General features: G+C 35.7%; 1 protein-coding gene across 16 annotated transcripts in view; it reads left to right on the forward strand.

Moving 5' to 3' along the window:
- The window catches only part of dati (zinc finger protein datilografo), a 1074481-nt gene that overhangs the window by 1032196 nt on the left and 24280 nt on the right, over window positions 1–18005 (forward strand). The window lies entirely within an intron of this gene.

Consider the following 18005-nt stretch of genomic DNA (forward strand, 5'->3'; position numbering starts at 1 on the left):
TTGCTAACTTTTTACACCAAAAATGAAATTAAAGTCACCCTTTTGTTTACTTCACGCAAGCCTATTCTCAACGAGAACGAAGAGAAAGAAATAACGGCAATGCTTGTTTAATAATAAATAAGCCATTGAGTAGTGCTAAAGAAGCATTTGCAACTCAGGGATTTATATAGGAATGCCATTGCGAGTTACAGGTCCAAATACTACGCTTTTACAAAGTAATACTTTCTGTTTATCAAATTACGTTAACTATGCTTAATAGATGCTCAGAAGGCAAAAAGAGAAATATTTTCCTGTAGGTTTACTCTCCTCCTGTATTTAGTTTCTTTTGCTATCGAAATACGAAGCTCTTACCCGGCGGAGTATTGAGTTTAGTTGACATACTACTGAAAAACACATCAACAACAAATTTACAAATTTTCTTGAAACGAGAAGTAATCAAGATAGTCTAAAAGTTAAATTATAGAAACATGGGAAGATGGAAGACTTCATTCTAATTCAGTAAGATTTGCCTAATTTTGGGGTTAAATGTGAGTCAACTGTAAACTTTCGAGCAGTTTGACATTTTGGCTAGTGTCAGCTTATGTAGCTTCTACACGTATAAGTTTGGGCTTCCTAGCGCGTAACATACGTGAAGTACATACCAATATTGTCCACTGTTACAAGAAACACTTTCCGTGAAGAGGCTATATCTGAACTCCATCGATTTTGGACTCGTGAGAAGTTGGTTTATATAGTATTAACTTTGACCTCAAAGCTCATTGTTCGGTATTATATTAGAGAACAAGATTTCACATACACTTATTAAACACACTTTCAGAGGACTTGGTAGTTTTCCATCACAAAGTGTGCAACATATTCTAGTTCACATTCGTACAAAAGTCACTGAGTGGTAAAGTTTCTTGTTTAATCTGACAGAAGTCTGATCATGAGCTAACTTATTAGCCATATGGAAACATTGTAATATATAACCAAATGAAAATTGCTTCTCCACTGCTATATTTTCTTTTGACAATAATTTGGAAATAAAGTATTGAACTTGAGTGCGATTTTCAGAATTATGTTTTCCCTAAGCCAAGAAAATTTTATTCAAATTCATCAATCCATGTGATCTAGGAAATATAGATGGATGTAAAATAATGAAACGCCTGAAAATTATGCAACTTACCGGATTGGTGAATCGAAGGGCTACCGTTACCCTACAGAATAGTTCTGGCATGAAAATGAAGGCATACAAGCCATGAATGGATTCCAGAGGAATATTATACCATTGATCATGTACTACAGCACTCATGCAGTTCCATCGGCGAGGAAGGAGAAGAATATTTTCTCCGGAATCTGAGCTCCAGAACTGAACATAGTGTCCAATTACATTAAGATCTGGGGTTTGAGAGAAGCAGAGGAGGTATTGTATCCATCCCGATGTTCATGAAACTAAACATGAACAACTTCACTCAACTCTTTCATTGTTATATTCTAAAATTGCATTATTGTCCGGAAACATCTCGATCATTAGATGCACGTCTTAACCAAAATGTCCACATCATCACTGGCAGTAAGGCATTCTACGAGCATAATTCCTGACTCACGGAGTACTAGGAAATTGCAGTCAACATCTCACAGAACCATCGACAGGTTTCATAATAGGAAGGAGGCAGTTCGGAGCGTAAGCTTCTTTAAGCGTCCGTCATACATAAACGCGCGGTAAAATAAAGTAAAAGAGGACTCATCGGACCATATTATGCGTTTTCACTCATCGGTGATCCACTTGGCATATTTTCAGCATCATTTTCATCACGCTATATCATTGTTCGTGTGATCAGTGGTTCACGACAACACAGCGGATTGCAACCCGACCGTGGATGTTCAAGATATGCAGCTCGCGTCAGCTGTAATTGTCTAATAATCTGGTGCATGTGTTAGTTGAGTTCCGCAATCAGTTTTACAGTATTTGCTCTACAGACTTTTGTATGACAGTCCTCTTCAGTGCACAAGAGTAGGCCGTCATAATCTACACTTACATCAACTGCAGCCAGAATTTGACTGCTTTGAATTTAGAGTCTTCCATTTTGCATCATCACTATCTGGCCACTCCTCAGATTTATTCTGCCTGAGGAACTACAGACGATTGCCTACCACATCACTAACAACGGTCAGGTCCTGAGCTTTCATCCAAAATGTTGCCACTATATATATATATAAAGTGGCAACACTTTGGATATATGTATAACGTGTTGAAAACTGCAGGTGTTTCATTATTTTCATAACCATGTGTATTTTCGTTCATTACATCGAACATTTTGGTATATGAACCCTAAATTGTTAAACAATTTTACAAATATATATTCGATTAAACAAAGCTAGAATGAGTATTTTGTATTTATATAATCAAGATTTATTTTTTAATATTGAAATTACATTATGGCTAGCTCTTCGTTTCGTACCGGAAAGAAATTATGGGATTAATATCTAATTTAAATTTCGTATATATGAACAAATATATAACTTAATCTAAACATCTTCAATGGACACAAGATATTATTATTATTATTATTATTATTATTATTATTATTATTATTATTATTATTATTATTTAAGACATAAATTGCCATTCTCTACATTTAGTTTGCGAAAAATGTTTTATGGTATTATATCTCCTACAACTGTTCCTTTAAGTATTCCATTATAAACAAACAAAATTATAAATTTTCTTTAAAATATTCAACAAGGAAAATTAGTGAATCAATGTAATTTAATATCAAATTTGAAAATAAACCTACGAGGATTCATCGTAACTTGATTTCAAATCAAAAGCACTCTCAAATACGAGTTTAATACTTAATTTCAAATTTTCATTATATTCATATATACACATGATACTGTGTATTAGTATACACTAATTTTAAAACCTTTTGACAATTAAATCAAAATTTAAACTTTCTATGTCTTAGCAGTAGCGGTTCGTGGTCTGTAGAAGCACCGGTTGCAATCTTGCAATATCAACGGTATCTAGTTACGCGCAAGTGTTCCCCTCCCCCAGTATTCTTGAGTCTTATCCAAAAAATATTCAGAAAATATCAAGAGGAAAGTCTTTTAAGCTTTCAAACAACTACTATCAATGTAAGTTTATACACTATTTATATACAAAACTTCTACGAAAATGAAAAAAAAAGTTTAACATTCCAGGAATTTAGACTAAAGAAGACAGATGAGTATTGAAAGTGAACGATTTGAGATTAATTTTTATGCTCTCCGCCGGAAGTCGAACACCGAATCATGTGCGCGAACGACACATAACTAGGAATTACACCAGTGGTAAGACATTTTCTTCTTCGAGACTCGATCGCCCCCACCCCCCTTCACTCTCTCCAGAATAGGATATTTTTATTTTAAAAATAAAATCTATCCCAAGAATTTTTACTTTTGTATTATAAATGTAAAATAAAATCTATTGACTTCGAACGACCGCCCTTCCCCAAACATTCAGCCTGGATCCGCCCCTGCTACCACCAGACTCGTATTTGTAATTTTGCGAGTTTCTGTTTGGTGAATAACTTCTTTCTTCCAAGCGTCTATATCTCACTCAACCTATCAATTGAGTCAAGCGCTGCCAAGCGGAGGAATTCGTAACTACTACAGAAGCTGACTGTTGTATACCAGTTGAAAACGAAGTAGCAACTGGAAAAAAGGTATACAGGAGGATAGCAGCGACGCAAGAATAAATCCACTTCCTCATGTTAAGAGATAGGAGCTCGCTGCCATATGCTCAATGTTACTGCTTCCAGTTGCAACGCTCTCTGCCACTGGATTTGTAAATCACTCTCTTTCTTTCAGTATTTAAAATTTATTTTTTAGAAATTCATCAATACTGTTTTGCGCTCAAGAGCAAAGGTTTATTTTTTACTGATACACTACTTTAATACTTTTAAATATCTGTAGTATTAAAAAACATATCCGGTTGCACAACCATGCAACATATAGTACCAGCCGCCACTGTGTCTTAGTATTCTGTTACATTGATGCAATTACAAAAAATTAAAAATTTCGAATTGAGAAAATATTATTAATTCCTTCAACTATGTGTATAATGATTATATATTTAGGAAAGGTAATGAATTTTAACATAAGGACCTGTAACTTTTCCCCATTAATGAGCCTTTGTATACATTTGATCAGTGAGAGTATTAGGAAGCAAGAAGAAAGAACATTTAGAACATTAAGAAACTAGATAATACCATTTTTATGAGGATTTTCTTTTTATTCCCCATTTATCTTTTTTGTTAAAAGTTAAAATTTAGTTTTGTGTTTTTTTGATATACAAAACTCTTTGCCCATGGAAGTTGACTATACGGCAGTCCAAGCTCGCAGTTAAGTAAATAAGATAATTGTTTAATAGTAGACTTTATCCTAATGTTAAAATACTTATATGGAACCCTAATATGTTCCTGAGCTTTGACAATCGTATATCATGATTAACAAATTATATTCAACGGGAATCTGTGGGACTCAAAGTAAAAACCCATTAAAGATACCCGTTGGTCGGGAGTGGTCTCACAATCTGTGGGATAGGATTTCAGGGTGAAGTTCCCTTTTCTCTCCTGCCCCAGATTGTTTTCAGTTTAATCGCTAAATCTGAAAAAAGCTGAAGATTTACGTTTCTGTAAATATATTATGGCGATTATTGCGGTTTCGTTGCAGTAGAACTACGAGGATATTTGTTTTAAGGTACGGCACCCATAATAGTTACAATGATAGCATACTGCTAGTAATCAGTATACAGTGAGTAATCAAACTTACCTTTTAGTAAGGCACGGTTTTTAGAACGCCATTTAGCCTAGTAGAAATCTTCAGCCTGAAACTTAAAACACTTTATCAGTCTCAGTACCAAAACCACTAAGCACAATACCATTGAAAATCACAAGAAAGCTCATTTAGTCGATTAGCGCACTCTTCACAACATACAGTAATTTACTCTTCTTTAAACAAACAGCATTACTATAACACTTATTATTATTCGTGATACTAGGCGATAAGATTTATAGCCCTATAATCGTTATAATCGTTGATAGATTACACACAGTAGTATTACTTTTCTTGAAGGCAAACCATTTCTTACTAACGATAGAATTTTCAACATCTATCGTCACTATTTCATTAAGTAAGTTCCGGGTGCAGCTACTGTAGCCATTTTGTAGCCAAACTTAAATGTTTAAAAGTAGCAATCGGTGGTCACTTGATGGAATTGATGAAATTCATTCAAAACTTTACTTGATTAACAGAGGGATTAGAACACGAAATTCTTTATTGCGAAGAGAAAACACTTTTCCGACCGCTACTTAAATACACTAGGCTTGGGAACCTTATCACAAGACCGGTTTCCAAGAACATGCAGCGAGCTTACCAACCATACAAGTACGTGCATATATACAACACTCTCTCCTCTTGCATCCCAAACCTGTTATCGTGATCCACAATTCTTATCCAATTCTTATTCGATTATCACCTGTTCTATTCCTTGGACAATCTCTTTAGAGGACGCCAGTTTAAATCCCTAGTAGAGATGCAAAATGCATTTGATACCTTCTTCGTTTCACTGCCCACCAAGTTCTACCGCGATGGAATCCGTGACCTTCTAGAACGTTGGCAGAAGGTCGTCGATGCTGACGGGAACTATTTTTTATCTTCTACGTTATAGGTGACACATCGATGTTCGAAGGTGGTTTGTGAAAAAGTGACAGAACTTTCTTGGTTACCTTTATAGATACAATCGCACGAATTGTCTTTAGTACGGATCCCAGTCTACCCGGTTGCGGCAGCTCGTAATGCTCTTTCAATCTCACCAGACGCATAGCATTTTTGGTCGTCAGTATGGTCTGTGGACTTTGCTACAGTTTGTGGAACTTCTTGCTTTGATCTCGATCTTTTTTGCGCATCATTGTCGTGGATTATCTACTTCGCACCATCCCAGGTAGCACGATGGCTCAGTAATAGAGCGCTTACTTCTCTCGAAATAAAATTGTAAAATGTAACATACTTTTGGGAAGAGTTAACTCATCTTCACGAGGGAATACCTTAAATCTGAATTCCAACACGTTGTGAACATCTACTAGCTTCAGCTGCCAAATGATGTTATACCTGAGCTGCTACGGTGGCAGCGATGGCTCAGTGGTAGAACGTTCACCTCTAGTGTATAGGGTTCCTGGTTCGAACCCAGCTCGCGCCAAGTGAGCTTTGTGGTGGACAAACACCGTGTGCGTGGGTTTCCTCGGGGTTCTCTCGTTTCCTGCCACTTTCTTCATTCCACCATTTCATTCATTTCTCATAATCACCGTCTCCCTTAGCCTAGATGGCATAACCATGGGACGTAAAACTCAAAGATTTCATTTCATTTTTCTGAGCTGATACGACTTATATACACTGAGATTTGGGACACTAGAGCCATCTCGTGCACAAAAGGTTCAAACATTTTAGACTACCTTATAATTCTTAACGAACACTCAATGAACACTCAATTATGCAAGGCACAGCTAGGTGCTTAGTTTGCTAAATAAATATAAGATGTGAGAAAAGATTGAAACAGTTTCAGTCCCAAGAAGGCAAGTGCCACGTTTCTCTATTTGGAATATTCCATACAGCCATATGAACAGATCATAGACCTAGTTGTATTCGACATTATGAGGATTAATTTAGATATCGTTTGTTTTACATTATCCGGAATATTGTCTATTATACGTGTTATTGAATACTCTGCAGTTTGTAAAAATTGCAACACCTAAAAAGACTACAATATCTTTAATCTTGACAGCCGAGTATGGTGCAAATTCTCAACACATAACAGTCAAAATCTCTATGCATCGTGGCATAATGAAAATGGTCTCTTTGCTTCGTGCCATCAAATGAAAAAGGCATTGGATATATTCTTGGAGAATCGCTTACCACAGTCTTTTTATGCATGTTCACCAGACATCGATACTCTCTACCGTGACTGATTGCGACAACCATACCCCTTATATGTTCGATTTGCAAGAGAGGCGAAAGTGAGAGCATTGCACATCATTCCTCGAAGAAGCCTTGATACATGATCGATCATTGACCTGCTGAAATGTGGCATTAGAAATTACTTGAAAGAAACGTTAATTGATTGATTACCAGCACCACAGATACAAAAGACAAAACCTATTGCTTAAAGTGGGATCTGAATTAGTACTGGAATTTGTGTTTGTGGGAAGTACTTTACCAGTAATTGAACCTAGGATCGCTCTCGCAGAAAGCGCGCACATTGGCTACTTTGGCATGAAAGGGTATTCTGAATTAAAGAATATGGCATCTATTGAGGCCTGCAACTAGAAATGACAAGCGGGCTGAACTCCTTGCGACTAACTTCAGCCTTCCTCAAACTGTCAGCTGTTTGTTGGTATATGCACAAAAACGGAAGGTGAACTCAAGTTAGCTTACCACAAGAAATGATCTCGGCTCCCCCTCGTTTAGTGTTCTGGCTATAGGCCTGTCTCTACTTCTATATTTTTTTTAATGTAGCAGTCACTAGTGACGCCCGAAGTACGTTTCAGCTATTCATATATGTACCAACGGTGCCTCACACCATCTCATTTCTGTTTGATAATGTAGAGTAGCAAATTGTGGTCAGTATGATATTACATAGCAATATGTGCCGTCTCTGTAGGATAGGTTGAAGTGGGGATAATAAAAAATATGACTGTCTTCCACTCAGCACGGCAGTGTTTACTAGCCTATTGTAGACTGAGACGTTTGTGGTTTTGTATTAATTAAAGCTGACGCAAAAGCTTACGTACTTCCAATCCAGAGTTTAGGAGATTCAGCCAAATCGTCGACACACACAAATTCACTTCTGCTACCGTGCTCCAACGTCGAGCTAACATCATAGACTACGCTTTATGGTTCGTCACGGCCATGGGATAAGACATCTGTCATCCCTTGGTGTAATCACATTGTGTGATCCACTACTCAGTTGTCACTGCATGTGAAATTCTTCTCTCCGTTGGACGGTCTGCAGCCACCTTCCTGTAAGTTCCTCAATTCCACATCGATACCACGTCTTGCCCTGAGAGATAATGAAGGTCAGTCATTGCTGTTTCCATCCCCTTCTGGTTGGTGAAGTATTGTGATTTCAAGAAGTTCGCTCGGTCTGAAACAGGTAGTAATCCGAAGGAGCATGGGAAGACTATATACCGGCTGTAGCATCAGTTCTGTGCCATCAAGCTCTTATATTTTTCATTGCGTTTATGAACTGAGTATGATTTTCCGTTCTCTTGTTCCTTCAAAGCGAGGTTTCAGTTCACCTACGCAGGACATTTTTGGCGTAGTGCAGCATACCTCCGCTGCAACTATTCTGAATAAAGATCAACATTGATAGTACGATCGTTAGGATCTAACTCTAAGTGAACTAATCCCTCGTGGTTCCACCACACACAGAACATAACTTTATACTCGAAACAGGCCTGTTTGAGGACCGGCGCTGAAACTTGGCCCTATCTGAACCTATGTTTATGCACACTCGGATTTTGAAAAAGCACCTACATTTCGTAGCTTCTGAATATTCGTTTCAGGAAACGCCCATCACTTGAATTTTGCCCAGTTGTCGGCACAGACCTTTAGACCTGAACTAAGATCAACTCATGTAGTACAATGCGGGATCTTCTGATTATTATCCCGAGTTTGCGAAGATCTGACCCCGATTTCAAGATTTTCCGAATGAGAAAAAAGAATGCTAACTGCTAACCTACGCACTACAGTAGACTGTGACAAGCCGAGTTGGTTTGATAATGTGGTGGTGAATAAATTTTCCTGAATGATGTCTTCTATGATCGAGTTACTGTATTGTAGTTTATATTTCACATGACAAATGCTTAGGGTTGCTGCCGCAACATTATAACCGAGGTCGAACTTCTAACTTAACGGTTCACGTAACAGACGGTGTTGAGCACTCGTGGTCATTGCCACTTAAGCTAACTGAAGATATTGACAGTGACGGCCTCCGGGTTAAATAGTTCGCTTGCCATAGTACTTCTTGGACCAGTTTAACCTTGTACTTACACTCGATCTCAGAGTCTACACGCGCCTGTTTTTTGGGTTGTGGAACTATCGTAAAACTTATGACTCATTCTTATATATAGTGCATATAGTATTGCTTGTATAATTATGTATAAAAAAACAAAACAAAAATGTAACGTTCAAATTTTTGGTGCGTGTTCATTGCTCTTGTTTGGATGAATATACTCCAGTAAATAATTTTGAAAATATAGAAGAGAGCTACCGTATTAACTTTTTGTCTCTCGTTGTGTTTAATAATAAATTTGGCAAATATGTAAGACTGCTTACAAATTTTTTGTTTTCAATTGATTTATTTCACTTTATGTAACAAGCACCAAATACAACATACAAGGTAAATTTACACTCTTCATACAACCATCAAGAATAAATCAACAATTGAAATGCTAAGAAAGGAGTTAGTCACGCCATTCGCTTATGGAACTTTCATATTCCTTAAAAATCTCAGTCAAGATGGCCAGTCACTGCGTGAAATTCAAAGACTTCCTGAATGAGAAAAGCTAACTTCTAATCTACGACTGCTCAGTTATTTACATCGTTAAGAGTTATTATCCTCGTCCGAACGAAACTTAATTCTATCAATAAACTGTTTTTTCTTATATAGGCTCTATATTATTTCTGATGTTTGTAATTTGTACTATGTTTATTGTAATTTTCTTTTCTTTCAATAAACATTCAATATTCATTACCTTAATGTTGGATTGTGAAGTATTGATTTTTGGAATAGGAACAAAATCATTCAGTAGTTTGCTTAAAAAAAAAAAAAAAAAAAAATCACGTGAGGAAACTTACTCCAACTAAACTACCCTTCGAGATTTACCTTCGGATCCGCGGATTTATACATTTCTGCTTAGGAATTGGAGTCCTCGCATAAAGGCAAAGAGAAATACTGATTCTGACACGGTTGCAAATTGGATACATTTACACATTTTTACTTACTGCGCAATGCTGGCTATCCATACCGAGAAAAAAAATCGTATTTGGCGTACGTAAAAACGTATGTTACATTTGTAAATCCTCTCAAATACTAAATTACAATGAAATTACTAAACTTTAGAAAATGTCATTCGAATAGCGTGTGAAACTCGGTCATGTGTTTTTCCACTTCTTAGTACGTATAAATGTACGAGGAATTATTTTGAAGTAAAGTCCATTCGAGAATATCTAATAAAGGGCGAGTGTTCGTAACTTTGCGCATGCGCGCTATGTCTCGGCGTCCTTTGAGTATAAACAGACACTATTTGGAATAACGTCGGCAGCGTGTCAGGTTTGTTATATGTGATGAAAAAGTTCAAGATTATCGAATGGCCCGCCGCCTGTGAAATAAGATCTGTAATTTGATTTCTGACTGCAAGAACTATGACACCGGTAGAAATTCATCGCCAAATCTGTGAAGTGTATGGTCCAAACGTATTGGTATACAAGCTTTTCCCTCATAACTATTCCGTCTATCAATACAAAACTTGGTACACTCATTTCTTATCCCCTATAGTATTTTTCGAGATACATTTGGATTGTTTGTTTTTATCCAGGACCACTCCAGAGGGGTCCAAAGTTGATGGGAGGGATTTCTGGATGGAATATTCCCAACATTCTCCCAATTTTCCCTGTTCAAGTACGTTATGGGCTCCAATACATAGCACCTGTGAAAAGCTTGTTTCATGCTGAAGAGAATGAACTATAAACCATGACTTTCCAATCAACACAGTTGATGCAATAGCTATTTCACTGCAAGTCTACGTTTTCTTTATACTAACAGTGTTAGTGGGCCCTAGGGACTTACTCCTTTGTACATGGAACCTAATTTTTTGTGCATGAACATGTCTTTGTTATGTTTACCGAATGGACTAGGTTTGACTTGGATGTCAGGATGACAGGTTCATGTCTGTTCCTTGTCAGATTTCCTATATTTTCTTTACTTGTACATTTCCATTTAAAAATATATATACGTTTTTCTTCTTTTCCCTATATACAGACAAAGCACAACGTTTAAACATTAATGGCCTTATTCGCTACATTTTTGTTATATGTAGTGGGAAAATTTGATTTAAAGTTCACTCAAGTGAAACGGTTATGGTTACAAGAAAGACACTGAGACAGACGTGTAAATGAAATGTACGAAAATATTAATCAAATGAAACTTGTGTATAATCCTGTATTTACCCGTAAATAAATCTCATATTTAAAATTCAAGTGAGAAAAGAAATTGAAGTAATTTCATTAAATTGAAGGGGGAGAGGATTAAATTCAGGAAAAAAACAATGATTTTGTTCAACTATGTATCATATTCAGATGTTTATCAAAATAATTGAAACACCTGCAGTTTGGAACTCGTAAGATGTGCGACAAAGATGAAAGGGATGTGTATGAACATCTGACCGTTGTTAGTAGTGTAAGTGATCGTCTTTAGTGCCTTACTCAGAGTAGAGCGGAAACTTAAAATGTTGAAACGGACAGACGCACAGTGAAGCGAAAACGCAAAAAGCTGGCCAAAAGTGAAAAAACGAAAGTTAGTAACATAGGATTTTTTTTATGTAGTTGGCTAGAGTGATGTTAGAAGGGCCCAAATCCATAAATAGAATAGGGTTTTTACTTTATTCCGACTACCTGAGCCACTCTTAAGTAGACCCTTCAGCAGGTCAAATGTGTAGAGAACAATAGAACAATTGTGACGCGTCCAAACGGTTGTAACGTTGGAACGTATTCATAGCTTTTAAATCCGTAATGTTTTCCTATATCGTACTGGTAAGTAGAGTAAGTGTATGAAGTGAAAAATTAATAATAATGATGTAATAATTTATAATTTGAATCGCAAGTCAGGCAAAATTTTCACATTGTTTATATATTGTATTAACTTAAAACGTTGAAAACATCATGTGCACCCTTGTGCACCAAGTTCATATTTTGTAGAATGGTAGTCTGAATATTAATTAATGCCGTCGACAAAAACGTAGCTGCCAAAACGTGCCAATTACGAAGCGTGTTGATGTTAATTATTGTTCATTTAATGTTACAGTGACAAGCCGTTGCAGTTATCATAACCGAATCAAATACCAATAATTTGTGTCATTTAAGTAATAATACATTTCTAATAAATAAGAACGTAAGTAACAGGTAATTGTTCATCAAAATATGTGAAAAAAGTGAATGTTGTTAAAGATACATTGTGAAAATTACGAAGTATGTTGACATTTCTTTTATTCCACCATTTTGTTTTTTTAACTTTAGTTACAGAATCGTAATCAGCAACCTCAATAACCCCTTTATCGCCGCTTTTGAGAACATTTCTATGACCTTTTCGACTTTTGCAAATTTTATTCCGCCATTTTGGATCCGCCATTTTGTTTTTTTAACTTTAGTTGCAGAATCGTAATCAGCAACCTCAATAACCCCTTAATACTAAATTTCATTCAATTTGAATATAGTTATCATATTTTGGCCAGCTTTTTGCGTTTTCGCCCCACTGTGAGACGGCGGTGATGCAAAATGGAAGATCTCTCTGAGTTTCAAACAACAAAGTAGTGAGTAGCAGTTAGTTGATGCAAATGTGCAACTTATGTTAAATGTGCTACCGGGCAATGAACCTAGAACTACAGACATAGAAACAATGTTCGTTAATTTTCATCTCTAGAAGTATGCTAATGTGTAGCATGTGATTCGTTTCCACGATTTTAATATGAGTGGAATTAATATGAGCGATATAAAAACAAGTACTGTCATCGTGGATTGACCTTAGAACCATAAGCGTAGAAAAATTTTTCGTTAGTTTTCATCTCCCGAAGTAACATTGCAAATTTGAAACTTAATGACATGCAACTTGATCTCCTTATATAATGCAAACGAATTTAATGTGTGTGATACAGAGAAACGATCTTTAGGGCCACCACACCTAATTTTTGAACCACAGAACGTAAAAGCAATCAATACAAGTGTGCTTTCTGTTTCACAAAATACGGTCCTCATGTCATTCATTGGGACGAATTTAATTCGGATAACATAAGGATTAGAGGTACACAGATATTGGTTACAGTGAAATAGGCCTATAACTGAAAAAGTTGAGTGTCATAGCTTGTTTAACAATTCTCATGATTTGGTATATCTATCATTTTCACGTACTACAAAACAAGTTTACGAGATGTCAATAATAATAATAATAATAATAATAATAATAATAATAATAATAATAATAATAATAATAATAATAATAATAATAATAATAATATTTAGATGTGAATTCTGAAGACTAATTTCATGGGCGGTTAATGAGCTTGACTAACATTTTGAATAGAATGTGGTGGATCTATCGTTTTGCAATGCAAGATAGCGATTTAGCTCGTCTCAACTATAAGAAAATCCATTTAGATACGCCAATGGGAGGAAATAAGCCAAAAATTAGTGGTAACTATGTTAGTGAAGTGATCTACCGTTTTCTGGATACAAGATAGCAGTTTACGTCTCAAATGTCTAAAATCGTATTTGGGAAATGAAATCTTTCAGTTTTGCGTCCCATGTATATGCCGGTTAGGCTAAAGGAGACGGTGATTATGAGAAATGAATGACATGGTGGAATGAAGAAAGTGGGAGGAAACGGAAGAATCCCGAGAAAACCCACGAGGACGGTGTTTGTCTACCACAGTCCACACGCGCGAGCTGAGATCGAACTAGGGACATAAAGCACCGGAGGTAAACCCTCTACCACTGAGCCACCGCGCCCCCAAATCGTATTTGAGGACATTACAATGTTGTCTGACGATTTCTATCATGTGGAATATATTTGCTATTGCAAGTACGAGGAACCGATTTAACTATCTCGACTTCGTGAAAAGTCATTTGGAGGGGACTGAGAGGATTAATTTCTGGAAGACCTAATGATTTTTCCAATGAAAGTTAAGGGAACAATTTTTATCAAATGCGGTGAATATTCTGTTTTCGTTGCGAGAAGAGTATTCAAGTTTTCAACTCTGGAAAACAAATAGATAGAGACGAAACTCTTTTGCAACAATTTTGATGTTTTGTAGCATTAATTATCACAATTTTCGCGTTTATGTCACATTTATTTTTTAAAATATAGTACTATTTTCTTTTTAATGAAACTTGTGAACAGTATATTTTTGGTAGTAAGGTGTATATCTAATACAAAAATGACGATATACCCTGATTAGGTGCACATTCTAGCAAATCTATTCACTGAAATATAGAAATTAATGCAAAAATTTAAACACCTTCTCTAACTTCATCCTTAGTTAAAGGATAACATGCAGCAAAACATTGACCAATTCTTTTTTCAAGCTTGTTCTTCTGTCAGTAACAAGCATATTATGCTTGGAAAAGAATCTCTTGCCATCAACACTCGAATTTTTTAAACTGTTCAACAATGACACAATTTCAACCTCCTTATCCTCACTGTTGAGAACTTCAATAACCTCACTTGAATTCACAGATCATGAACATTTTCATCACAAAACACAGTCAAGGTTTTAAACAACAGTTCAGTTTGTTGATGACGACATCTTTATGAAGTGAAACAGGTTCTGGATCAAATAGTTCGCAGAGCTTTTTCGTAAGTGCAACTTTTTTTTAAAAAATTAAATAATATTGGAAATGCGCTTTTCAGTTATTATTAGCAATAATTACAAGAATTCCACATTTTCGTTTTCATTCTCATTTATCGGAAGTAATGCCACATTTCGCAAAAAAAAAAAAAAAAAAAAAAAAAAAAATCACGATATTACAAACATGATTTTTGGCTCTGAAACGGAAAGTTTGAGATTTTTTTTTTAAACGTTTCGCACATGTCGCATTAACGAAAAAGTTTCGTCTCTATACACAGATTTTGGAAAGCTCAATTCGTAAAGGCTAACTATTCGCAGGAACGAGGTAAATCTGTTTCAGTATGTCAGCTTGGTTTTGCAAGATCTTTACGATAGGGCAAGCCATTGTGAATACAAACCTGCTTCACTACATACGAGAAGGTCTGCACACCATTCAAGTATTCTCCCGTAATCTTAACTGTGCTTATGCGAAGAAGGGCAGTGCGGCTAGTATTGTTCTTATAGGAGTCATTTCAGAATCTTTATATCTACAAGGGGACGGTGACTTATAGTAGAGCAGTCTAGTGCGAGGGATCCCTGGTTCGATCGTGAGTTTGTGTTTGACAACATCGTATCCATGAGTCTTCAGGAGGTTCTCCCAGTTTCTTCCAAATGATCATTTCACCAATTTATAATCGTTCATATTCATGGATTACCACTTTCTTTTAGTCTAAAAGGCATTACTATGGGACTTAAAACATTTCATTTCATTAATTTATAACTACAAAATGTGTATGTAGGTATGGGAATTGTTTGTATGGGACAATTTGCAAAATCAGTAAAGCGGTATTGGAGTTAGTGATTACTATAATTCAAGTTTTAATTTCTGATTACAAAAGTAAACTAATTTGCTAAAAACTTTAGTACAAATAACCGACAAATAACTCTGAAAACTAAAGATTCTAACATGTTAACTTTTGTAGGTATTCAAGCAACAGATTGTGTAAAAAAAAGGGAATATTTTGAACCATGAGCTGAGTGACTGGGTCAGATGAAGCCAATACATCTCATTAAATAAAAATAAAAAAGTGTGTCACCAACTAGTTCTAAACTACATCAGTTCTTCATCAGTTAACATTTTTATTACGCTATATCACATTAAAATTATTAATCTGGCTACAATAAACTGAACAATAGTTTCATTTGGCAGCATCACCGCAGGATATAAACACAGAAACTCACTTCCCTCTCCGCAGCGACAGGTCAATAACGAATATTATTTTCAACTGCAGAGATTTTTTCTCTTCTTTTTCTGTGGGTAATGAAACATGGGTGTCGGGCACTGGTTAACCACAGTACAGCACAGCATGTATTTCAGTGAGAAGAGAACTTTGAATGATTTGTTTTTAATGCCAACAAACGTACTCATTTCAACGTTTTTATATCCAAACATATTACAATATTAGGTATGGGTAAGTGGATACGTTTGACTGTACAGGTCCTGGAATAGACTCTCAAGGGTTCCTCTTATATTATTAATACTGATTTTGAACGCGATCACTGACAAAATGAACCTGACATATGTATATGACAAAGAAAATTTGTGTAAATAGTGAAAATAAAGCAGAAACCATTGTAAGGTATTCAGAGAACATTTGAATGCATACTTCTGGTCGCAAAGACCGAGACTGCCTTCCAGAGTCTAAGCCTAAAAAGTTGTACCTAGATCCTTACGTCTATCGGATCTGATTATATGGGAAATCTATTTTCCCTCCATTCTGTTACGGAGCAACATACATATTATCTAATAGAAATAGACAATCTGATCATTGCCTTTAAGTACATATTCAAGTGGCATGTGTAGAACATTGGCGTACTACATAATAAAAGATTCAAACCTGTGGAAAATAAACTATCAACATAACAGTAACAGGAACAAATGGAGGACGACAGTAAGTCCATTTCTCATATAACCTCGGCGTTGAAACTCCAATACAATACAGAATAATGTTTACTCTTAAACAGAAAGCGATATGGAAAGATGTTCATCCTAAAAACTAATCAGTGTTTTGCGCAAACAGGAGCGTCATTTGGGAAATACAGGGATAATAATTGTCCCCTCGTGAATTTGAGATGAGTATACAATGTAATCAATAGTATAATACCTAGGTAATATACTAATAAAATACGTAGAATTCTATGTATACCGGAGAATTTTGTCTCTCAGCAAAACCCAAAATCACGATACTACGCGCAAGGGGACTCATTGCGTTAGAAAATAAATGGTCGCTAAATTACCTATATCAATATTGACAGAAGTGTCTGTTCTGCGCACCGGAAAAATAAGGTGTAATAAATATAAAACCTGATATTTGAATATTGTAAAAACTGTTCTCTTTCCTTCCCTGAGATTTGGAATTTTCGACAATCCTGTATAACGTATTTTTAATGAAAAAATCGACCACACCTCCAACTGAAGTAAACACCAATATTGGACACTTTCTGAATAAAGAAAGAGACATTTCAATATTTTGTAAAAATTTTCACTTTCTTCCTTAGGACTGGAGTTTCCGAAAACTGAAACACATATTTCCTTACTTTTTATTTACAGTTTACATAACGAATTTCACATCTTCAATTTGAGTATCCTTGGATTGGACATTTTCTGAATACAGAAAGAAAATTTGGATATTATAGAAATGATCTCCTTTTCACCTTTAGGGACGGAACTTTTAGAAACAATGAAACACGTATTTTCTTATATTTAATTAATAGTTCATTTAGCGAATTTAACCCTCCCTCTTAAACGAATTTTTACATTTTAAACTTTCAAAAAAAAAAAAAAAGGAAAAAGAAAAGAAAAAAAGAAAGGAAATTTGGATATAGAAATGACTCCTTAGGAACGAAATTTTTATGAAACGCTAAAGCATATTTCCTTAGACCCCCTACCTTTAATTAATAGTCTATATACCAAATTCTACGCCTCCACGTTAAGTGAAGTTTTACATTCGACAGTTTCTGAATAATAAAAGAAAAATAATATAGAAAGGATAGCCCCTCTTCCACCTTAGGAGCGAATTTTCGAAATTGCTGCAAATGTGTATTTCCTTGTTTTTAATGAAGAGTCTATATGCCGAGTTTCATCTTCCAAATTCTGGGATTCATGAGATATCCCATCTTGGCAGAAAATTTATCTCTATCTTTGAGCCCCCGTAACATACACATTTCAATGAACTTTGTGGTGGATAAACACAGTGTGCGTGGATTTCCTCGGGGTTCTCCCGTTTCCTCTCACTTTCTTCATTCCACAATTTCATTCATTTCTCATCATCACCGTCTTCTTTAGCCTAACCAGCATAATTGTGAGATGTAAAACTCAAATATCTCAAA

Source organism: Thermobia domestica, chromosome 15 (genome assembly GCF_964235325.1).
Source record: "Thermobia domestica chromosome 15, izTheDome1.hap1.1, whole genome shotgun sequence".
Classification (NCBI taxonomy): Eukaryota; Metazoa; Arthropoda; class Insecta; order Zygentoma; family Lepismatidae; genus Thermobia; species Thermobia domestica.